The sequence below is a fragment of the Peromyscus eremicus genome, chromosome 5, assembly GCF_949786415.1.
Source record: "Peromyscus eremicus chromosome 5, PerEre_H2_v1, whole genome shotgun sequence".
In the NCBI taxonomy this organism is placed as follows: Eukaryota; Metazoa; Chordata; class Mammalia; order Rodentia; family Cricetidae; genus Peromyscus; species Peromyscus eremicus.
The window spans coordinates 12805510-12830496 of NC_081420.1; the positions used below are offsets into that span (position 1 = coordinate 12805510).

At 51.4% G+C, this 24987-nt stretch overlaps 1 protein-coding gene across 1 annotated transcript in view; it reads left to right on the forward strand.

The window, feature by feature from the left end:
- Sema4d (semaphorin 4D) overlaps positions 1-24987 on the forward strand; it is a 91270-nt gene that overhangs the window by 34552 nt on the left and 31731 nt on the right. The gene's annotated exons all lie outside the window — the stretch shown is intronic.

Sequence of the window (24987 nt, forward strand, 5' to 3'; positions counted from 1 at the left end):
ACGTGGCCATCCATCGCAGTTGCGGTGGCATGTGCCATCAGCTGTGTGCCTTGAGCAGCGTGGATTTAGAGGGCTGTGGCTGTCCTGGGTTTGAGTTTGCTCTGATCCTGCTGGGGCTGGACCAGTGGGAAGTGCTGCAATTCCTGGTTTCTAAGGAAAGTTCCTAAGCAGCCTCTTGAGGTGCTTGAGAGGGTCACCACACTGACCATGTTTCTCTTGAGGCACCAGCCCTGCCTTGCCTGTGATGAGCCCTCATCCTGAAGGCCCAGCGCTGTACGGGCTTCCTTTGCCCTTGTCTTCTGTGGGGGGTAAAGATGCAGTGTGCTTGTTTGTTGCTGATTCTCCACATCATGGCCGTGTCCTGAATGCATTGGTGGCCTGCTCAGCCTGCATGTCATGTTTGTGATGAGCCCAGTGTCTCTGTGGGAGGAGAGCCACCTTGTAAATACCTGTCCCCCCAATGCCATGTGACTTGCTTTGGCAGCCAGAGTGGAGGGGCTGCCACAGCCTGTGCAGCTGTGGGGAGCCGGCACAGTCCTAGGAAAATACCCCAGGCACTCCCACATCTGGCCAGGCTATTAATAGCCCACAAAGGGCTCCTTTTTCCCTGTGGAGAGCCTGCATGTGGTGATGCTGTCATGCACATGAGCAGAGCCCATGAATCGAGCCTTGCAGTGAGCGGCTTTCTGGATGCACCATTGATTTCCCATCTACAAGCTTGGGTCTTGTAGTTTTCTGCCTGCCATTCTGCAGTATGTGGATGCTGGTTTCCAGAGGGCAGGTGGAACTGTTGCCCCCCAGGTGGGCTGTTGCAGAGAGGCTGGTTCTTCTCAGCTGTTTCTATTCACACTACGTTGGAAGAGTTCTCTGTAGCCTATCATGTCCAGGCAACCAGGCCTCAGTAGATGGCAAATTAAGTTAAACTCCTGGGGAAGACAGACCCCAGGTGGGATCGCTAAGGTCAAGTGGGAGAAGAGATGGTGTATGGGTACATGGAGAGATCTGACCTGTTGAAAAGGCAGGGCTGCCAGGACATAGGCCATGGGTCTCATCTTTTAGGGTCTTCATGTGCAGAGCTGGTCCCACAGGGATACCCCCTAGCTGAGCCCTTCTGTCCTCTGAGCTGGACATACAGGTTTGGAATTGGATAAGGAACCCTCCCCAGATAACCTGTGTCCGCTGTCTCCCCCACCTGCAGCTTTGTGTTTAGAAGTCGTGGCCACCATGATCCTAGGTGGTGTGTGTTTGACTGACCTGAGGGGCAGCTCATTAGAACAGGAAGTGCAGACCCCTGTGAACACTGTAGACTGGTGTGTTCTCTTCCCCTGAGGACCTGGAGGCCTGAGTGTTAATCATGTAAGAGGGATGGTGCAGGCAGTACTCCATATGGGAGCACACCCCACTCAGAGACCCACACTGAGCCCTTGTGTTCTTTGCTCTTACAGCTTGCTACAGATTGTATAACTCCCCTAGGGATGTCAGGTTCTGACCCTAGTGCCTCGCCTGGTTAATGTGGTCCTGTGTGAATAGCTCCTGTGGATATGAGCCAATTGAAGGTCTTTTTCGTGGAGAGTTCATCTGGGCTTATCTGGGAGAAGCTGAATACAGTCACAGGTGCCCTCATAGGAGAGAGGAGAGAGAGAGAGAGAGAGAGAGAGAGAGAGAGAGAGAGAGAGAGAGAGAGAGAGAGAGAGAGGAGTCAAGCTGCTGTGAAGAGATGGCTGTGTGGAGATGGGTGGACCCTGGAGCAAAGGGCTGCCAGGACGGGTTTTACCCTACCTGCCAGGGCTCCATGGTGCCTAATGTTCTGTCAGACATCGCTCTGGGTGTCTGGAGGACATTCTGATTTTTTTTTTCTTAACGTGTTGTGTGTGTGTGTGTGTGTGTGTGTGTGTGTGTGTGTATGTGTTTATGTGTGTGAATGTGAGCACATACATGCCAGGACATGGTTGTACCATATATACTTGTGGAGGTCAGAGGACAGCCTCAGATGTTGGTCTTTTTGCTTTCCACATTATTTGAAATAGGGTCTATTATTATTATTATTATTATTATTATTATTATTATTATTATTATTTTCTTTGTGTGTGCCACTCATTGACCCATGATCTGGGGCTTCTCCTGTATCCACCTTCCACCTCCTTGTAGGACAGTGGTTCTCAACCTGTGGGTCACGATCCCTATGAGGGTTGAATGACCCTTTCACAGGGGCTGCATATCAGATATTTACATTATGATTTATAACTGTAGCAAAGTTATACAGTTATGAAGTAACAATGAAATAATGTTATGGTTGGGGGTCACCACAGCATGAGGAACTGTATTAACAGGTTGCAGCCTTAGGAAGGCTGAGAACCACTACTGTAGGCGAATTGGGTTTGTGGATGGATGCTACTTCATTTAGCTTTATGTAGGTTCTGGGGACTTGAACCCAGGTCCTCATGCTGGCACTTTCCACACTGAGCCGTCTCCCCAGCCCTAGATGGGGCTCGATGAGATTACTGTTTTAATCCAAGGACTCAGTAAATCAGAAGGCCTTCCCTGTGTGGGTGGTCGTTAGTAGGGAGGAAATGCCCGCAGATCGTCTGTGAGCTAAGGGGTCTCCAGTTGCAGATTAGAGATGCAGCCTCTTTAATCACAGGGGTCAGACCTCACCTTGAGTGTCTTTCTCTGTACACATCCCATCAGCTCTGCTCCTGAAAGAACCTGGAGGTACCAAGAACCCCACGAGCAAGGACCCTTTGCAGCCACCAGACACAGGCAAGCCTTGATGTAATTCTTGAGGGACTTTGGTCCAGTGACAGTGACTTCCAGCCTCCAGAGATAGGAGAGAGTTAACTCCTGTTGTTTTAAGCCTCTGGGTTTTAGTAATTGGTGAGAGCAGCCACAGGAAAACAGGAAGTCAGAATAAACAGCACTTCCACAGCTACCCTCAGCTGCATCAGACCTGTCATTCAGAGGCCCTGACCTTGGGGCGGGCGGGGCACTGCTGGGTCACAGGGTGTGTGGCTGTTGACTTTGGTAGAACTTGCTGGCCTAGTTTGTGAAAGGCTCTGACTGTTGGTCTTGGTACCCTGTTCCCAATCCCTCCCTCTGCAGTGGCAAGTGGCTGCTGGAGAGTGATGTGGTCACACTGCCTGTCTCTGAGCCCTGGTGAGTGGTTCCAGCCTCGGGTCCTGTGACTCTTCAGCTTCATTCTTTGCTACCACTTCTGCTGGGTGGGCTGCTCCTCTTGCTCATCAGCAGGGGCTGAGTGTTCTAGATATTTCTGCTTTGAAGCACTGATTCTCAGTTCTTAAAAAATTTGAAACCCTAATTCCTAATTCTTAAACATTTTTTTTCCTCATTTATTTATTCTCTGTGTGTGGAAGTGGAGAGTGGGGGGTGCACACTTAACCAAGATGCATTTGTGGAGCTCAGAGGACAACCTGAGAGTCAGGTCTCTCCTACCATGTGGATTCTGGAGATGGAGCTCCTGCTAGGCTCATCGGCATGCACCTTTACCAGCCCAGCCGTCTTGCTTATTCCCAATTCTGCCTTTTGCTGGCTGCTTTTATGAGCATCTCATTGGCCAGCCAGGCGAAACCTGTGATGCTCAGGTCTTTTTCTTTGTGTTTAAGGTTTGTGGTGTCGGTGTTAAGATACAGTGGCTTATGTAGGAGTTTTACTCAGTGAATTTGAATTGTAATGCATGGATTAAGATGTTTGTGTGTGTGTGTGTGTGTGTGTGTGTACATGTATACTGTGGCTTGGGTGGAAGTCAAAGGACAACTTGCTGGACTCAGTTTGCTGCTTCTACGGTGTGGGATTGAACTCAGGTTGTCAGGCTTGGTGGTGGGTGTCTTTACCCACAAAGCCATCTCTGGCCCTAAAAGGTGTTTGGGGGAGGATTTTTTTTTGGGGGGGGGGCATGAATTGAACTTCTGCTCAGTGGCTTCTTAATGTTCTTCATAAAAGGACATTCCGCTGCTCCCCAGTGGCCTGTTGGCCTTTTCACATCCGAGTCACTTTGGTGACAGTTCTATGGAGCCGTGCTGACGCAGTGATGGAGTCCCCTCTCTGTGCCCTGCACATGCTCTTTTAGCACAGTGATGAGAGAAGATTCTTCTAGTGCATGGATGACACATGCTCCCTCTGCAGAGGATGGTCAGGAGGCACAGGAGCTGTGGAGGAGAGCAGGGAGAACCAGGGAGAAAGGGAAAGCGCACCTTCATAGCACTCTCTCGGGGCTTCCGGTAACTTCTAGAAGCCTGTGAAACTAGAACTGAGGATGTAGCTCAATTAGAGGAATGCTTGCCTAGCATGTGCGAAGCCCTGGGTAGGTTTGATCTCTGCACTAGGTAAAAGCAGGCATGCTGGTGCACATCGGTAATCCCAGAGGGTGGGTAGTTCAGGGTCATCTTGGGCTACACATTGGTTTGAGGCCAGGCTGGGCTCAATGAGATCCTGTTTCAAAGTCAAATATGAACAACAAAAATCCAAATATGAAGTTAGTGAAGTCAAAGTGTAAGGCGATGAAAGCAGCCTGTGGTGGGCACAGCAATAGAAGGCAGCATCTGTGTGGGGACCTGACCTCCTCCTGGGTTTCCTTTAGGTGTCTGTGGTCTGACCCCATCCAGGATGGGTGAGTGCACATGTGAGGGGTAGTGTGTGCACCAGCAGTTGGCAGGTATCCACATGTTCATCCGTGTGTTTGTGTGTGTGTGTGTGTGTGTGTGTGTGTGTGTGTGTGTGTGTGACCATGTTCCAGGTTTGTGTGCCTGACCTTGAACTGCCAGGCCTGATCTCCTTCTGAGTATTGTCCCTAGACATTGCCTGCCCCTCTGGTGGCTGGTGCCCCATGGCTTCTGAAGACTCTGTGTTGCTGAGCTGGCTGGGCCCCACCCTTGCTGGGAGCATGGTGAGGTCAGGCCTGCATTTGCCTGTGTGTGACCCAGCCGCACCCGTGCTGTGGGTGGAGATGTGGAGTGTTGCAGGTGCTTGACCCCACACAGGACTGACAGCCTGGGCCCCCAGCTCCAGGGTAGGTATGGGATGAGGTTGGCCAAGGTGTCGCCGGGCCGGGCCTGTCTAACCATTTGCTGGATCTGGGCAGGCAGGCCCTTCTCAGTCAGTGGCTGCTTGTTTCATGGTAGCGGTGATGTTGCTGGGCCCTGGCTCTGCTGTGTAGGGATGAGCACTGTCTTCCCGACATCCAGCATGGTAGCGGTGATGTTGCTGGGCCCTGGCTCTGCTGTGTAGGGATGAGCACTGTCTTCCCGACATCCAGCATGGTAGTGGTGATATTGCTGGGCCCTGGCTCTGCTGTGTAGGGATGAGCACTGTCTTCCCCACATCCAGCATTCTGCAGGAGCAGCAGCTGTGGTATTGCTTCAAGGTCAGTGAGGGAGGCGAATGACAGCTAGGTCTAAGGAGCGGGTAGACAGAGGGGCAGGGCTTGGGGGCAGGTGGGTGGAGGATAGGCCTTGGGGGAGGGGGCAGATGGCCGGAGTGTCTGGATGTGCTAACAAGACCCCATGGGTCTAGTGGATGTCAGGGCATTCCCACTTACACTTTTCTTTCAGCCCCTCCACAGCCTGGAACACAGATACCCATCTCTTTCCAGGGCTTCTCATTTTATGGGCTCTGCCCTGGGGCAGGAGTGGGGTCACGCTCCAGCTGTCACCTGGCAAGTCTCACCAGGAAGTGGTGGGGAGTTTCCCAGGGGGCCCAATGGGGTGCAGGTGGGCCTTCTAGACTGTGAGTCATGATCTGGGGAAAAGCAGCTTCATGGAGGGTAGAGGAAGTGACTGGGCAGGGGATGGAGGGCTGCCTGCCTGCTCTTCTGCATCTGTGTCTTGGGTACTTGTGGGGTTGAGCCTTCCTCTATGAACAGCAGAGGGAAGCTGGCCCCAGCTGGACATGCGTTTTATTTCTGTATATGGCTTTCTGATCTCCCTTTCTGCTGAGCCGTCTCACGTCTGTGACACTTTGCTGTCTCCTGGTTTCCTTTCTTTCTGTGCTCTTGTGACATAGGGTCCCGCTCCACACTGTCCTGGCAGAGGTGCTTGGGTTGAGACAGACAGGAAGGCCAGTGAGCAGGCTCGGGTGTTGCAGCCCCTCCCTTGGCTCTCATGGTTGTCCAAGACCATCTTGTTGCTCTACCCACTGACCTTGACTCAGGCATCTGGACAGTTTCGTGGGTCTGAGAGTGTGGCCTGGCCCCTGGGAAGGGAGGAGCCCGGCCATAGGTCATTGGGTATCATGGTTGGGAGGGAGACACAGCCTCCTTCATAGACTTGCTGGGTGTTGATCCACATACCATGCTCTGTGTGGGATACTGGTGTGGTAAATACATAATGGCATCTGGGGAAGGCCTTTAAAGGAGGCTGAGGGCAGGGCTGAGAGGGAGGCTGGGGGCGGGGCTGAGAGGACTATCAGTTTTGTCACAGACATTCTTGGGCCTATGATGTGACGCACCTCATGGTCACTGTAGAGGAGGGTGGACACACTCTTCTCCTCTTCCTCCAGTTACCAGCCCCTCATCCGCAGAGACTGCTCCCTCTTGCTTTCATCCGAGGCTGACATGTAATAGATCAGAAGCAAAGTGATGAGCTGTTGGGAGGAGACGGAAGAGGACAGGAGCTGAGGAGCTGGGCACCAGGCAGCCCTGATCCTAGAAGAAGGCAGTGCTATCCAGTTCTGCTTGGAGGCCCTGGAGCCCTAAGGCAGGGGGATTGGCCCTCTGCCCGTTTTCTCTTTCCTGTTCTTGGGAACATCCTGACATGTCATCTGGACATGACCTGCCTCGTGCGTCAGCTGAGACCTGGCTTTTACAGTCAGCCATCATGCCCAGAGGCCAGGCCCTGCAGAGCCAACACCAATGTTGTGTGCTGTTCAGAGTTGCAGCTTGCCCACTGACGTGAAGGAGAACATGCCCAACTGTGTCCTGCATGTGTGTGGAGGGAGAGGGGCCTATTGGGGAGGCTGATTTGGTTTTAAGGCATTTCTTTCAGTATGGTGGCAGGTAGGTTTGGTTGGGCCACATGCATGGGGTAAGGGTTGATTAAGTGATTACTTATATTGTTCTATTATTAAATAAAACTTGAGAGTCAGATATCTGGGTAAAAACCTGATTGATCAGAGAAGTGACGGAGAAGTGACCAGTGACCTCCTCTCTCTCCTTCCTCAATCCAGAAGGGCCAAGAATCTTCCTAAGTCCCTCCCTACTACTTCCTGTGTTTCTCTATATGTCCTGGGTCCTCCAGAGCCCCTATAGCTAATTCTGGTCAGGTGTAGCTAGCTCCGCCCTCTGATTCAAGGTAAACTTTATTGACAGTCTCAGGAATGTCAGAGTGCAATCAGAATATCCCATAACAGGTTGAGGCTTGACTGGCGCTGACTGGTGCTGAAGAAGCAGTTTGCCATGGGAGGTGGCTGTGTTCTTAGAAGGCCTTGCTGTTGTGAGTGGCTAGGAAAGCAGGCTGCCGATCAGGAGAAACAGCTTTGGGAACTTGCACCTGGCAAATCTCCACGTTACTTTGCCATTTTGGGGAAACACTACTAGAGTAGAGAAATCATAGGGTCATTGTGGGTGGGTTGACCCCTGCTGGCCCAGATCTCCACTTAGGATCAACTCCAGTCCTCCGGCCAAGCCAGCTCATCTTCAACACCCAAGTAGGACTGACTACCATGTGTCATACCCAGGTACACATCTTACATACACCCCGAGGCATGTTCCCATGTTGCGCCCCCTGCTTGATTCCATGAGGGTAGCTCTGGTCCCCTGCTGACATTTGGTATAGTATCTGACATCAGCAGGTACTAGGGAATATGTGTAGGTGGGTGTGAGTAGGTAGGGCATGTGGACTAGGGAGGAAGACTCCTCCTTTTCAGATCAGGGGACATTTCTCCAGAAGGCCTGGCTGCCTTACAAGCAGACTGAGAGAGCTGACATGCAGAGAAACAGCCAGTAGACAGGGTGTTGATGAGAAATGGATCAGACAGCCAACTGGACTATTTTGAGGTACAGAGTTGAGATTTTAATCTGAAGGAAGCAGAGAGCTATAGATGTTTTGTTTATTCTTTTTATTACATTTGTGTATGGTGTATGTGCATGGGTGCGTGCGTGCATGTGTGTGTGTATGTGTGTGTGTGTATGTGTGTTTGTGTGTGTGTGTGTGTGTGTGTGTGTGTGTGTGTGTGTATACTTGTTCATATGAAGGCTAGAGGCTGGTTTTGGCTAAACTGGCTGGCCAGTGAATTCCTGAGATCCACCTATCTCCATCCCCCAACTGCTGGGGCTATATACACTGCCACCTGCTTGACTCTTTCACGTGGGACCTTGGGACCCCAACTTGGGTCCTCTTGCTTGTGTAGCAAGCCTGAGCCACCTCCCGAGTCCCTGAAAGTGGTTTTTTTTTCCTTCTTTTTAAAATAAACATTAGTCAGAGTTGGATTTTAGAGATAGTTGTGCAGCTATGCTGTGGAGGAGTGGGGGGAATAGATGCGGAGAGACAGGTGCAGAGCAAGGCACAGGGAGTAATAGAGGGTGGTTACCAGTCAGCCATCTGGGGGCTTTGTGCTCGTCTCAGAAATTCTGAGTAGCAGTTGGATTGACAGCCCCAGCCCTCCCGTGTGAAGGCGTATGTATGGGCAGACTCCGGTGAGTATCCCTGAGTTCTGGGAGCTAGAGGCAGTTTGCTCCTGACACTAGAGGCCAGAGGTGTATGGTTGTAGATGCTCGGGTTGGAAGCTTATCGCTCTGGGCTTGAGCTGGCAGTGGCTGGCACTGGGCAGATAGAGTAACCTTTGGCTCTTAGCAGTGGACGGCAGCAGCAGTCACTGCAAGCTAGTGCTACAGTTCCCTGCCTTGGGTGTTGGGACCTGTGGCTCCTACCAGCAGCTAGTGTCATAACTCGGAAACCTAGGGTGAATCTAGGACTCGGTAGCTCTTGAAACCTTGTGACCAAGGCCTTCAGTCCCTCATCTTTGGCCCTCTGCAGCTCTCTCTGAGCTAGGTGTGGTGGTGCGAACCTTTATCTCAGCACACACTCAGGAGGCTGAGGCAGGCGGATCTCTGTGAGTCTGAGGCCAGCCTGATCTACACTGAGCTCCACGTCAGGCTGAACCAAACAGTGACACCCTGTCTCAAAAAAGAAAAAGCCCTTTCTGTACTGTACTTTACTGTCTTTCTGCTGTCTTTGTCTTTGTAGCTGGCCACTTAACTCTTCAGCCAGTGTGTGTGTGTGTGTGTGTGTGTGTGTGTCTGTCTGTCTGTCTGTCTGTCTGTGTCTGTGTTTATGTATACAAGTGGGGGTGCATGCGTACTTGTTTTTTTTTTTTTTTTTTTTTTTTACTTTTTGCTCTCAGGGGGCCGACACCCAGCTTCCAAATAAATACACACTTATTTTTAATTATGAATGCCCGTCTCCTTAGCTTGGCTGTTTCTTGCCAGTTTTTCTTAACTTAAATTATCCTGTTTCTCTTTAACTATGTTTTGCCTCTGGGCTTTTTACCTTTCTTTATTCTACATGTCTTAATTTCCTTCTTATTCTTTGGCTGGCTGTGTGGCCGAGTGGCTCGACCCTGGTGTCCTTCTCTCCTCCTTCTCTTGATCCCCCCTCTTCCTCATTTATTCTCTGCCTGCCAGCCCCACTGATTTCTCTCTCCTGCCTAGCTATTGGCCATTCAGCGTTTTTTGGTTTTTTTTGACCAATCAGGTATTTTAGACAGGCAAAGTAATGCAGCTTTACAGAGTTAAACAAATGCAACATAAAAGAATGCAACACATCTTTGCATCAGTAAACAAATAGTCCACAGCATAAACGAATGTGATACGTCTTAAACGATATTCCACGGTGGCATGTATGCACATCGCTCACGTAGAGGCCCAAGCGCAGCGTGATGTGTCGGTCCTCACCTTCCGCCTTGTTTGAGGCAGGGTCTCCTTACTGTTTGCTCTGTGTACACCAGGCTGGTTGGTCAGTGACTTCTAGGGATTAGCCTGTCTCTGCCTCCCCTCTCACTGTGGGAGTGCTGGGATTACAGCCACACACCGCTGTGCCCAGATGGATGGGGGGTTCTGCGGATCCAAGTGCAAGCCTTCATAGTTTGCACACTGAGAGATCTCCCCAGGCCCTTCAGCCACTGCCTGGCTGCTATGGCTTCTGCTGGCAGCACTGCCACCGTCAGGGCTGTTGCTTCTTCATTGTCTCCTCTTGTACAGCCAGCTCCACCCACTCAGCTTACGATAACATCTGAAGAAGGCAAAGACCACTGGAAGAAGCCTTCTGTCGGGCCTGGGCCTTTCCTTGCGACACCGGAGGACAGCACAGGAAAGAGTCTCCTGACAAACTTGAAAAGTGAACCAAACAGTCTGGTTACATGACTAGGAGCAATGTGTGGCAAGGATGTTTGTGCCAATTTTGGCACAACCCTTCATACACATGAAAGATTATGTTTGCCCCAGCCATAGGCCTTCTGCTAGGCCTTCTGGGAAAGTGTGCCTTCTCTCGTCCAAGTGGGAATATCTGTTTGATAATCTGGAGATTGTTCAGGCTTGTGTTGCTCTGGAGTGCTGCATTCCCACCATGCTCTATCTGAGTGGTTATGACTGGAGCTTGTCTTCAGCCATGGTTGCAGTGATCCCCCGCATCTGTTGGAGTATCCTCAGGGTGACCAGCGAGTGTCCGGAATGGCCTGGCTGACATGAGGGCACTCTAGCTGTTTCTTGGGCCCGTGGTTCCCTGTTCAAGGCCTGTCACGTGCCCTACTCCTGGCAATTTTAATCACTTACAGACAGCGTTGGCAGGATGTTTACAGTAGGTCAAGCCCAACACAGAATTCAAATCTCTAGTAGTATTTAGCAGTACTTAATCGTATATTCAATTATGCATAATCATGCTTAACTTTTCTTTCCTAGTTCATGAGGGAGAGACATGGTTCCCCTGGCCCGGGTCAGGGGATGAGAAACCAACATAACAGTGGGCTTGTCCTTGGTGAGTGTGGATAGGGGTGCCGCAGCCTGATAACTCCCAGAGCATGGTGGGTTCAGAGGGAGGATACCGACATGCTTGTTAGTTCTGTTGGTCCATTCTAGGTGAGCCCGATCAGGCTGGCCTCATGTCCCCGGCCTGCCGCTCCCTGAGCCCCTGGCAACCCGATGAGGGTGACCCAGTAAGCCCGCACTGATGTAGATGTATTATGTGGCATGCTCTTGGACCAAACAGGATGAGTTAATGCTTGTGAGTGGCGCCGAAATGTGGTGAGCTTGGTCACGGGCCAGCCGGTTTTCATTTGGCTGCAGCTTGTACAGTAAATTCCTCACTAGCTGTTTTCTTTCTTTCTTTTTTTTTTTTCTTTTTTAAGGTTTTGCTTTGTTCTAAGGAAAGCACACATAATTTTGAAAATAGACACCCACTCTTGCTTTTTACCATAAACAGATTGCTGCATTGTATTGTGGGATGTGGCTTGGCTGCAGAGGCCTTCACTGTTTGCTGAGCTAGTGCCTCTGAGACGAGTCAAACTGACTTCGGCATGTTCAGGGATGTGGGTGGTGCTTGCAGGTGCTGGGAAGCATGAGTCTCCGTGCTAATTGAAAGCCTTCAAGTTTTTTTTTTGTTTGTTTGTTTGTTTTTTGTTTTGTTTTTTGAAGACAGGGTTTCTCTGTGTTGTTTTGGTGCCTGTCCTGGATCTCGCTGTGTAGACCAGGCTGGCCTCGAACTCACAGAGATCTGCCTGGCTCTGCCCCCCTTTCCCCCCCCAGTGCTGGGATTTAAGGCTGTACCACCACCGCCTGGCTTTTTGTTTGTTTGTTTGTTTTTATGTTGTCACTAATCAGAAGAAATATTTGGTTCTGTGGATGAGCTATTCTCCGAACTTTACTGCCGAGGTACCTGGGTCCCATTTGTGTTCAGGTCTGGCTCAGGGTCTTATAGGACCAGGTAAGGAGAGCATGTCTGAGGGACCAGCATGTCTGTTCCTCTGGAGGGTCTCAGCCACACACGCCAACGGCTGGGGTGGGAAAAGCCTTGAGGCTGTGGGTGATTGATAAAAAAGTGTTTCCCTTAGGTCAAGAAGGTGGCCCTTGGCTGTGCCTGGTAGGCAGTGGCCTGCATAGCGTGGGTGCTGGGCAGGGTTAGTCCCCTCTCCTCAGGTCTAACCCCCGGTCTCTAAGGCAGCCTTTCTCCTTCCTTAGCTTGCTCCATGCCCTGAATCAGCCCATATAGGAAAACAATCAGGCCCACATTGTAGAACAGCCCTGCTATTTACAGGGCAGAGAATGGGGACAGGCTTGTCCCACGACCTGCAGAGAAGGCTCACCACAGAGCCTTGTCCCACTGCTGAAGGGTGCCTTGTTGTAACAAGAGTGGACCCAGCCGCCTGCAGCACGTCCCCTTCACCCCATCCCAGACTGTATCCCCAACTCATGACAGAGACCCCATGGTCAAGACAGACATCTCAGGCAGGCAGAGGCCCCACATGAGCATCCTGAGTGGTCCAGAGGAGTCCTGAGTGCCGATCCTGCTGGCAGCCAGGGGACACAGTGGCCAGAGCAGGGCTGGAGCCCAGCTGCAGAAAGGTATGCAGGGCTAGTAATGGGGCTTGGTGTTCCCTCCGGCAGATGGCTTGGGGTGAAGTGGGGTACCCTGAGTGTGCACCCTCCTTCCAGGAGCCCAGATGGCTGGTGCCTGGGAATGGAGGAAAAAGATACTTAGGCGGAGAGTGGAGGCTTAGTCTGAGCACATGGCTGTTCTGTACCTTAAGGTAGTGGGCATGGCCTGGCTACAGAGCCAGTCCATCACTCAATGGTTGGTTGGTGCTATCTGGCTTGGGGCTAACCCTGGGTCCTTCTTGTACGTAGGTCTTTGTCATCCACACATGCTGATGCTGTCTCGGGTCATGCTCTTCTTTGTTGTTTGAATTCATTTATCTCAGGTTTCTGTCTCGAATACGCTCTGCGGGGAAGGAGTGGTGGCCTAGAGCCACTGGCTTGCTGCCTGTGGGTGTGGCCCTGGCAGGGACTTGTGTGGCCCCAGAGCCCAGGGAAGGAAACCCGCTCTACCAGCTTCAGTAGAGCCACAGATGTGGCTGCCGTGTAGGACAGTGGCACAGCTGGAGTGCCCTCATGCTACTGGGGTCTGTAAATCAAGACTCTGATGGCCCATGTGTGTGGAAATCAGAGGACTAGGGTCTGTGTTGTCCTAAGGGTGCGGACAGGGAGGGACCAAAAAATTACAAGCCAGGACCAGATGACAGTGCGTGCCCTGGAGCTCCCGGGACTGAAACCTTGGGACCAGAGTCCAGAGATTCCCTGAGAATGGGGCCTTCTAGTGGTGTAGTGACTTCTAAAGTCAGAGACTTTTGGTCCGTGTATTCCTGTAACTTCGCATGTTCCCCAGAGTCCTGAGGCTCTTACTCAGTCGACAGACATTGCTCACACCCCTAGACCTGCCCCTTCTCTACCTGACTCTAGTGGAGTTCCTGCCGACCACATGCTATGGCAGGTATGCTGGGAAGTGTCCTCCAGTGACCCTGGTGAACACAGCTTGCTCAGGCAGCTGACTCAGGCAGGGGTAGTATGGACTTCCCCTTATTAAAATACCAATCTGTTGCTTCCCAGAAGGAATAGGCTTCACCTGAAACAGCAGCAAACAAGTTGTGCCCACTGCGGGCATCATCCTGAAGGCTGGCAGCTGCCTGCGAGACAGGATCTCGGCGGTGTCCGCAGGCCTACCTTAACTTGCCCTCTCCTTTCCATTCTCCCTCACTGGGTCCCAGGAAGTCTGTGGCTGTATGGATGGACGTTCAGGGCCTTAATCCACAGCCTCGGTTTCCTTGAATTCCCAAAGAAATCGGGAGACACACATTGGCAAAGAAAAAAGGACTAATTTACAGAGAGAGAAGGAGGCGATGGCCAGCTTATAGTTTCTAGAAATCGTGAGAGAAAGGCCAGGAGATCTGCAGACTGAGCCGTGACAGAGCTTAAGAGGGCTTTCCTACAGGGGGGTCCGGGGCAGCTCGCACAGGCTGAGCAAACCACTGCCTTTGTCTCCGCTGGGGCTGTTCTTTGTATATTCTTTTTACAGGTTAAGCTGCTGACAGACACTTCTGTTCACTTCTTTGTCTTTTTAATGAGTTTATAAAGGAACACGCTCCCTTATGGCATTGGCAGACATCCTTAGTTTTGGTTGATTCCCCCTTCCTTATTCTCCCTGCCCCTCCCCACTCCAGTATTTCCCTTTCTGCTTCCAGATGACCTATGTTCCCTCTTCCTCCTCCTCCTTCTCCTCTTCCTCCTCCTCCTCCTCCTCCTCCTCCTCCTCTCCTTTCTCATTTGAAGCCTTTTTTCCCATCTCACGGGGCCTTTTCTACTTTCCTGGCCTCTCCCCACACCCACGTCCAGTTAAATATTTAACAATTAGAAGCTAGGATCTGCACGTAAGAGAAGTACGGAGAGGGTTGTTTGTTTGTTTTTAAGTTTGGCCCAGGGAAAAAGGGGTAGACCTTCCAACTCAGTGATTCCCGTTTACAAAAGAGACAAGAGTCTTGGTCATGAGTTTTATGGTATGACAAGTGGAAAATTCCTACCTGTTCCTTCCAGGGTCCATTTCTTTGTTGGATGTTGGATGCAGGTTTTTCTTTAGAGGTCAGCTTCAAGCTGGCTGGTGCTTGACTGCCAGGCATACTAGTGGGCGGGGCACAGGTGTCTCCTCTGTCTTCAGGGCTCTAGCCCCTTCTCTCAGTTTTGGATTTTAATGACAGGTGTGCTATTCTGGGATTTGCAGGGGGCTGAATAAACGTCTCTCAAGACATCCACCCCCTCACATCAGAGCCTGTGACTGTTAGGTGAAGTTATCATGATCTGGTGTGGGGCCCTGAGGTGGAGAGACTGTCCTTGATAACTCAGATGACCCAGAATGTAATCATCAGAGTACTGCTGTGGGGTCCACTGCTTCAGGGGGAAGGGGACCCCACTTTCCAAGCCCTGTTCCCTGGGGCCTGTGAAGTAAAGTAGTAAAAGGCAGATCCAGACAGGCCTGCCGACTTTAACATCCTCATGTGTATTGGTGCCTCTCCGAAAAGAACTCAAACTCCAAAGATGCAGACTCAAGCTTCAGATCCATTTAAATAAACGGTGATAAATCTCAGAAGGGGTTAGACAAAAGAGGGTGGAGTGGGAGTCCGGGTTGTGTAACAGTGACCTAGAAATGTGGTAGAGGATGGTCCGTTTCTGCCAGCCTCATCTCCTTCCTTCCTGGTGTGGGATAGACAGTACCTGTACAGTGAAAATTGATGTCATGTCACTTGGCCCAGCTTTTGCTGCTGGAACAGTTAGAGTTAGAGCTTGGGGCCTAGCAGCCCCAACAAGCCAGGCTACCTGGCCTCAATAAGACAATTAAAAAATAATTAATGGTGCAAAGCAGAAAAAGGAGATTTATTCAATGTGATCACATTGGGAAGAGGAACAGAGAGGTCCAGTGGGAACACCCCAACAACATACACGCCAGGGCCATTCATCTTCCAGGGTCCTGAGAGGTCTGCATAGCTAAGCAGTCCCAGCCATCAGTGACCAACCATTGGTTCAGCTCTAGTCCCTCCTGCAAGGTGTTCTGACAAGTTGTGGACATATATGAGATCTCTTCCTGGGAGATGAATTCCTCTGGCTGGCACAGGTTTCAGGCATGTCCTGCTCCCAGCATGAGATTCCTGGGGAAATTCCAATTTCCTGGGGTCCATTGTTTCAGTAGTCTGATAGCCAAAGGGAGGGGCACAGGGGTCTTTTAGAATATCTTCATTCCCGCCAGGATCCGGGCAGAGTCCTCACCTGCCTTCAGATCTCAACAGTGCTGGTGACAGAGCTCTAGTTGGCCTGGGACACTGGGATCCTATTTGCTGGTTGCGGCAATCGAGGAAGCCTGCAGAGCTGGGAGAAACCCAGTGGCGCATCCAGGAGCCTAGGCAACCCTGAGATTTCAGCCAGCCCTCCACAGCTGTTCTGTAATGTATCTGTGTTGTTTCGAACCAGTGAGTTTGGAGTCTGTTTCAACAGCAGTCCCAGGGAGGCATCCTTGCCCCCTAGGATGTGGTCCTCAGGGGGAGGAGCATCTACGCCTTGGAGAGACAGATGAGGTCAGTGATGGCGCTGCTGAGCAGGGATGCAGGAACTCTGCCTGTGCCCCTGTTGGTGTGCAAAGGGCATGAGACCCTGCTGCCACTGCCGCTGGCCCAGCAGGAGCTTGCAGTGGCCCTGTGGGCCACAGGTGCTGCAGGCCTGAGATGGAGGCGACACAGAGGGGCTGGACAGGTGCCAGCCGGTGGAGGATAGGTGAGATTTAAGGACCAAGGAACGTGGCTTATGCGTCCTTACTCCTGGGAAGGGTCAGCAAGGTGGGGAGTGTGGTGGGCATCACCAGGCCTCAGTATCCCCAAAGGAACAGCAAAATGTGCCAGAACCCAGCAGCACTGCCGTGTGTATCAGGAGTCCTAGCTACTCAGGAAGCTAAGGCAGGAGAGTCATGTGAGCCCAGTCGTTCAGGGCCATCGTGGGCAACATAGGCAAGACCCTCACCCCCCATCTCAAACTAGACAAAACAATCCCAAAAAGTCAGACCATGTTGGTCAGCTGAGGGAGGGCCACAGAGCAGGCCCTTCTTTGTTCAGCACTGCCTCAGCCCCAGGGACCTGTGTGGTGTGCCCTTTGTGTGAGTCTGCTCTACGTTTAGAGCTAGGCAAGCAGCCACAGGCTCTGGGCCGGCAGAGCAGAGAGGTCAGCAGGAACAGAGCTTAAAACAAAACATTTTCCTGGTGCTTCTGTTGGGTGTGCCCAGGAAGAGGAGCCAGCCAGCAAGGTGAGCTTGTAGAGGCCTGGTGGCCTGGCTGCCCTGCTGTCTTCTCTGGGTGGCAGTGGTTTCGGGTGCAGGGTGCTTAAGGTGCCATGGACACACGGCACAGGCAGGGATGTGACTCCCTGGTCCGCTCCTCAAAGTGTCATCGCTGCACACACTGCTCTGGTGAGCATGGATCCTGTGGACTGGTCCCCAGCCCAGAGCGATGCCCCTGCTGCCATTGCTGGCCCCTGCACCCAAGCACCTGCCTCTGTGGCCTCCCAGCCTCTCCTGGCCACCTCTCTGTCAGTTCTCTGCCCACAGGCTGGCTCTGGAATCCTCTCTAGTGCTTGAAGAAGGACTCTGTCTTAGTTACCTTTTTATTGCTGGAAGAAACACTATGACCAAGGCAAGTTATAAAAGAGCATTTAATGGGGGCCTTGCAGTTATAGAGGGTTAGAGCCTGTGACTATTAGGGCGGGGAACATGGCAGCAGGCAGGCAGACGTGCTACTGAAACAGTAGCTGAGAGCTCACATCATATCCAAAAGTTGGAGGCTAAGAGAGTAAGACTGGGCCTAGAGTAAGACTGGGCTTTAACCCTCAAAGCCCACTCCAATGACACACCTCCTCCAACAAGGCCATACTTCATAATCCTTCCCAAAGCAGTTCCACCAACTAGGAACCAAGCATTCAAGTATAGGAGCCTATGGGGGCCATTCTCATTCAAACCCCCACACTTGGGCTGCCACTTGGGGCTTGGAGCATCCCTAGAACTTACATGTTTGCAAGAGACTGAGCACTGTGGCCCATGTAATGATGTGGGCGTTCAGGTCCACTTGGGTTCTGGCCAGCGGATCCTTTCCTTTGTGGATGGTCTTAGATGGGGTGTCATATCATCTTTCTTTTTGTGACACAGATACAGTGTGGCCTAGGCTGCCCTTGAACTCTTGCTTCTCCTGTGTCCACCTTCTAAGTGCTGAGGTTAACAGGTGTACAACACCGTGTCTGGTTAATACAGGACTGGGGGCTGAATTCAGGGCTTCGTGCACACTAGACAAGCACTCTGCCAAAGGAGCTACATCTCCAAGCCCCCTTTTCTTTTTACTGAGGTAGGGTCTTGCTACGTTGCCTAAACAGGCCCTTGAACTCATGGGTTTGAGCGATCCTTCCACCTTAGTCTCTGCACCGCCAGGACTGAGGGTGCCTGCTGAATGGAGAGAGCCCTTGACTTGAACTTCTCTGAAAGTGAGTGACTGACCTAAGTCAGTGAAGTCGTGAAGGCAGGTGTCCAGGGGATCAGCGTTTGCTGTCACTGCTGGGAGAGATGCATGTGGGTTTCAGTCTCTGCCACCTGGAGGGGTCACTCCATGGGGTTGCGGTACAGACCAGCAGGACCTCTGTGTAGGTAGGCACCAAGAGGGCAACTCTGCTCCCTGGTGCACACGGTAGTGGACAGAGCCACTCTGCTTGGCTCTAGCTCCCACAGGCTGGCTGCATACCACCCTGATTGTTCTCCTCTCCATGGCTCTTTCACTTTTTCTTTTTAGAGATAGTAGATATTTGAGTGAGCAGGCACTGCTAGGAAATGTAAGGACCTGGATTCCTTTGAACCCCAAAGACAACCTCTTCCTGACTTAAATTGGTTCCCAGGGCATGGGGCTGGGGTCCCCTGGTCATTATAGACAGAACAAAGTGTTCTCCTAGGGAGAGTTGATTTTTAGTTTTTTGAAGCTCGCTCTCTCTCTCTCTCTCTCTCTCTCTCTGTCTGTGTGTGTGTGTGTGTGTGTGTGTGTGTGTGTGTGTGTGTGACTGATGAGTGACTCTATGCCATGTGCATGTGGGTGCCTGTGGAGACTGGAACTTGTTGGATCCCCCTGGTGCTGGAGTTACAGTCAGTTGATTTGCTCAATGTGGGTGCTTGGAACTGGGTCCCCTGCAAGAGCAGCAGGTGCTTTTAACCTCTGAGCCATCTTTTCCAATTGGAGAATTGGCTTGTAAGTTGATTGCCCTTCAGGCATGATAATGGACCGCAGAGAACAGGTGTGAAGATGATGGAGGCACAGGTCAGAGCCAAACAGCATAGCTGTGAAGATAACAGAGGCACGGGCCTAAGGCGATAAGTACCTGTGAGATAAACCTGAGTGTGCACAGGTGTTTTCAGGGCGCAGATCTCAGTTTGGATGAGGCTGATTCTCTAAAGATGTCAGGAATTCCTGATGAGTATTCCTAGGCGAGATGCGTCAGAAGAGAGGATACAGAGGTGGGGAACATCTGGGTTGGAAACGGTGCACGTGGTACTAAGGCCAATACTGACAGAAGACCCCAGCTACATACAGAGAAAACCCAGAAGAGTGCAGAGGGTACCTGAAGTGCCTCTAAAACTCCACCTTCCAGAACTGAATGCGAGTAGTTCCTTTTGTGTGCAGATGACAACATCCAGGTCAGCCTAGGTGCCACCATGTGAGACCCACATGCACCTCGAAAGCAGAAGCTGCTGCCCCTCCAGGTGTGGGTCTGTGTGCAGCTGCCCGGCCCAGCCTCCAGGCTCCATCTTTGGCACTGAGGTTTTAGCGAGTAGCCCTGACTTACGGGCTCTCCTATTATTCTGCATTTACTACTGTGTTGTGTTTGTCTGGACTTGCTGAGAACCGCGGACAGGCCTGGCTGTGCATCCTGTGGTGCGTACCCTGCTGTTATTATTTACTTAGCCCTTCCTGATGAACCAGCATATGTTAGGATAATTTTTGCTCAGAAGCCACCAGGAGATAAATATCTCCAAGCTGGCATCCCCTTGAACTTGAGGGATGGCACAGGCCCAGGAAGTAAGCATGGCGCAACTGTCAGGCCCCAGCTCACTGCCCTCATCTGTGTGTGTGTGTGTGTGGGGGTAACGACTGTGTGAAGCTGGCTCCAGAGGGCTGCAGGCCCCTCTGCTTGTTGGTAGGGGTAAGACGAGGCTGGGTGTGGCTCATGGGTGGGCTGGGTCAGGCTGGACAGGGCTTGCTGGTTGGGGCAATGTTGCTAAAAAACTTCCTGTCCTTGCGAAACTTGGTGATGCCCTCCCTCCCTGTGCTGAAATCCCCTTCCCATGACTGAACTGTTCCCTGAACTGTTCCCCTGTGTCACTCCCTGCCCCCTCCCGGAAGGCTGCCCGACTCACAGCTCGTGACTTTCCCATCTTTTATTTGTGGAGATCAGTTCTATTTTGCCTTGAGATGGGCAAACCCACCGTGATTGAGCTACTTATGGAAAATTCAGTGTCTGTGTGGAACCTGCACACCCCACTCGGGCTTCATCTTCTTGGGGTTGCTAATGTGAATACAGCGTACACCCCATGAGTAGTGTAAGGAATAAGGACAAGTGTGTGCCCATTTGGCCCAGACCCAATGGTTTTTGCATGTGTATTTGTATGAGTGCATGTTGACATGTGTGTGGGCACACTTAAGTATGCAAGTATGGTATGCAGGTATGGAAGTGTGGTGTGCAAATATGGAAGCCTGTAGTTTTCTTCTGTTGGACCACCACGTGTAGTTTTCTCACATGGGCTCTAGGATGGAACTTAACTCCTCAGGCTTGCAAGGCAAGCACTTAACTCGCTGATCTATCTCCCTGAGCCCCGGCTTCCTGTGCCTTTAAGCCATGGACCCCTAACAGCCCTGACACAACGGGAGCCCCCTGTGGTTCCAAGAGTAGAGCCTCTCCCTCTTGCACAGCTTGCTGCCTCTGGTGTGCATTTGGGGGGAAGATGGAAGGGACCTAGGGGATACCTGTGAGGAGTCTTCACTAGGATGTCTCATCACAGTCATTGGCATGGAAGGGCCTGGAATGTTCTGGGTCTCCGGAGTGGGCACTGAGCTCAGTTAAGGACAAATCGTTGTCTTGAGGCAGGCATGAGGCTCCAGGGCCACCTGTCATTTGTATAGGCAGCATAGATTATCTGGGTGAAAGAATGTTCTATAATCTTGGCTTTTCTAGCTGCTGGGATTTCTAAGGTTTGATGTTCCAGGCCTGGCGTGAGGCAGTTCTGTATATCAACTCAGCATTCTTTTCCCATACTCAGGGATGACCCCATCTCCTTCCTGTGCCCCCAAAGAGATGCAGCGGTGGCCATACCGCCCTGCAGCAGCTGTGCCGCTGGAAGACGATGGTACATTGGTGTCTGGTGCCAGTGACTCACTAGCTCTCCCATGCTCCCTGTGAGTGACCCACCGTGCTTCACAATCTGAGTCATCTAGGAACTTACAGCACAGAACAGGAGACCTGTCACCCACTCTGGCATCCCTGGCCTGCTGGCAGACAGAGCTGTTATAAGGCTCACCAGACCAGACGTACTCAGGGCCAGGGTCTAAAATTCAACCCACAGTTCCAGGCCCTGGTGCCTTGTACGGGGATCTAGGCTGCCAGGAACAGAGGGGCTTTTGTTAGAGCCCTTTCCTGCTTGGAGTGTGCAGAGCGATCTCTGATTTCCGGGGTCCCCTTGGTCTAATGATAGTGAGTCCCTCCTGGCTCCATTTCCTAATGCAAGATCAGTTTCTGGGTCCTGCCGGCTGCTGTGGGGACACAGTGAGTACAGTTCTGATGGGCCGTCTTTCTAGATCATTTTCTACCTTCAGTGACTTCTAGTGTCTGTAACAGATGCAAGGACCCCTGCAGGTTATGGCCTTATTTAATGTTGTGTCTTGAAGCTGGTGGTAGTGCAGCTGTTCTTATCCTGAGAACCACTGGCTTAGAGGATGTCAAGAAGGAAGAGCTCCTGTGAGTGGCTTGAGAGAATGGGTAAAGTGAATTTGAGGAGCGTTTGTAACCTATGGATCACAGTGAACCAGCTTCTAGAGTGTGCGTGTGCGTGTGTGTGTGTGTGTGTGTGTGTGTGTGTGTGTGTGTGTACTGTGCACATGCATGTATAATAAGCTTGTGTGCCACAGCACCTCAGAGGACTTGACCCAGGCACCCTTACTCACTGAGTCTTCTCACTAGCCTGTTACACCCTGCCTGAGGGCCATTTGGTATTTGGAGACTAGAGAGTCTGGCTGTAAACATGACGACAGTCTTGGGGCACAGGGAACCCTGGCACCCTCAGCTTGAGAAAAGCACTCCAGGACTTTGTAGCACTCGCCTCTTACTGTCTCAGCCACACCATGCATGAGGTTGTCGTCTTGTCTCATAGCTAGCATTTTGGTGATCATCTGCTCACCCACAGTGACCACATGCTGAGCATCAGTAAAACGCTGGCTGCTTGGGTTCCACTGTGGTTAAGAAGCAGAAACATTGAGCTGAGCATAGTGGCTCAGTCCTTTAATCCAGCATTAGAGAGGCAGGAGTAGGTGGATCTGAGTTCAAGGCCAGCTTGGTCTGTAGAGTGAGTTCCAAGACAGCCAGGGTTATACAGAGAAAACCTATCTCAAAAAACAAAGCAAAACAAAACAAACAAACAAACAAACAAAAACAAATTTAAGAAGAAGAAGTAGACAGATGTCCTAAGGCTGAGGCAGGAAGGAAGGTGGCTTGTGTTTGAGGCTAGGTCTGATGACACAGTAAAAACCCAGTTCAAAAACAAAACAAAACAAAAAAAACCCCAAAAAACAAAATAATAAAACAAAAAGTTAAGAGTTAACAGAACCCTAAGATGCAGTGAAGTTCTGAGGTTTGGGGGTCTCTGGAGGGAGGCAGGGATCCATTAATTGGTCAAGGTGACCCACACGGTTGACAGTTAGACTGGAAACCCTGATCAGGCGAACTAGGAGAGCTTGAACTTGCTGGGGGGTTATGGAGAGCAGGCAGCCCCTCCCATGGGTGTGCCACATCCCTAGAAAGGACTCAGAAGATAACCGCCCACTGACCCAGGTCCTCCTGTTTAGTGAATCTTGATTATGACCCTTGTCAAGCTGGCCTGATCTTGTAATTTGGCTGTGCGTTTCTGAGGAATTGCTGGAGATGAAAGCAGTTTGCCAGAGTGGCATTTAGTGGTTTGGGGACTTAGAAAACAGATCCCAGTCGGCCATGGCCCTGTCCTCATGCTGTGTGTGTTCATCTATCACCTGTGCATGGAATGGGGCTGAGACCAGAGGACCCAAGCCCAGAGGAAGAACTGGTTTTTGGTCTTCTGGTTTCTTCTTTGTGGAGACCTGGCTGTGACCAGGCCAGGGATCTGGGGGTTCTGCTGCATTCCGTGTCTTACTGTGCTCTATCCAACCTGTGCTTGCCACTTAGAGTGGTGGGTATTCTGGGGTTCCAGGCCTATGATCATTGCAGGACATCGTGGTTCAAACCCTTGTTGCATATAGGGAAGAGAGCTGAGGCAGTGTCTCATGTAGCCCAGGCTAGCCTTGAACTTGCTATGTAGCTGAGGATACCCTTGAACTTCTAATCTGCTTGCCTTTGTCTCCATAACTAGGATTATAGCCATGCACCCACCACCAAACCCAGTTTTAAACAGTGCTGGGTGTCACACCTTAGCCTTCACACATGCTAGGCGAGCAAGCATTCACCACCTGAACTGCATACAGCCTCAGCCCCGACACTTAAAAATGCTTCAGCGAACACAGATACACTCTGCTCTTTTTGTGTGCGGCTGAGCCATCTCCGGGAGGCCTTTGTGACAGGCTGCATTTCACTGGTAAGAGTGCCACCCAGTTAACACTTACCTATTTGTCAGCTCATCTTCTGAAGGGAGGGAGAAACGGGCCCAGAGAGGCCCAGCAACTTCCTTAAGACAAGCTTGAAGGACCCAGACTTTGAGCTGGTAGTTTTGACCTTAGAGTCCCTTAATCCAGTTACTTCTGCTGGGAATGTGGGGCCCCCCTAGCTACTGTCCTAGAGGTGAGAGAAGCCAGGCTGGCTTTCTCTCCTCTTCCTTCATCCTGAAAGCCACCAGCAGGTGCTTTGTTGAGGAGGCTAAGGTGCCATCATATACCCACGCAGGGTGAGTCCATAGGAGGGTGACTGGGGTGAGAGAACTAATTATATCCTGTGTGGTTTTGTGTTGAGGAAGCAGAAGCAAACGGTGTGAGTAAATGGTGAACAGAAGTGGGAGGTCCAGGGTCTGAGCTGCCGCTGCAGCCAGAGGCGGGTTATGGCTTGAATTTGGGGCTGGCTGGGGTCAGAGACTGGATAGGGAGGGGCATGGGAACCTTGGTGGGCAGGAAATGGGTACAGACAGTGAGTCCAGCTGTCAGAGGCCAGTGTACATTAGAGGGACACAGGGACACACTGTCATCCCTGCCCTGCAACAGAGGTGACGAGGTCTGATCAGGCCATATGGAGCAGCCCTGGCCATTGCTTCATTCATGAAGTGACAAGGTTCCTTCATTCATGGAGTGGCAAGCATATAGAATTTGTCCCCCAAAATGCGTCTTTCCACTTCGTAATCTAGACCTTCACATTGCTCTCCAAACCTTTCTCTCCTGTATAAATCCCTTCCTTTGTCCCCCTAAATTGTTTTCTGTCCTGACCCCAGGAGACTGCCCCCTCTCGCTACCCCTGTGACAGGAGACCATTTGGGTGGGTCACCTTGTATCATTTGCAGAGTCCCACTGGGAGTAGCGTAGGACTCAGCAAGCTAGGGGAGATGCTCAGGCTGGGCTCAGGCTGAGCTCAGGCTGGCCTGCTCCTGCAGGTCCCTCCAACACCCAGCCTCCAGCTGTCCACAGCATGTAAGTTGCACCTCTGGGTCTGATGGCATGGAGTCACTGGGTTCAGGGAGCCGGTTTGGAGGGCTCTGTCCCCGATGCTAATGGATGCACTGAAGAAGCCTGGCCCCACTCCCCAGTGACTACTTGTTTCTGTGTAGCTTTAAAACTACTGTGAAAGATAGGAGAAGGGCTGAAATAGGCTCAGAGGTGGATTGCTGACCTAGTGGGATCCAGTCTCTGGTTCTGTCCCAGCACTCCCTAAAAAAACCAACCAAATAAGACAGAGGGTGAGCACCCATTTAATTCTTGTGAATATGTCGTCTGTGGTTTTTTCTTAGTTTCCTCAGGAAGGTGAAAAGGACACAAGTCTGAAATTAGGATTGTTGGATGTCTCTGCCGGTAAAGGTGATTGTTCCTCACCTCAGTTCCCTAAATCGGATCCCTGGGTCTCACATGGTAGAAGGAGAGAGCCAACAAGTTGTCCTTGAACTTCCACACGTGCTGTGGTATGAATACCCACACATGTAGACACACACGATAAATACA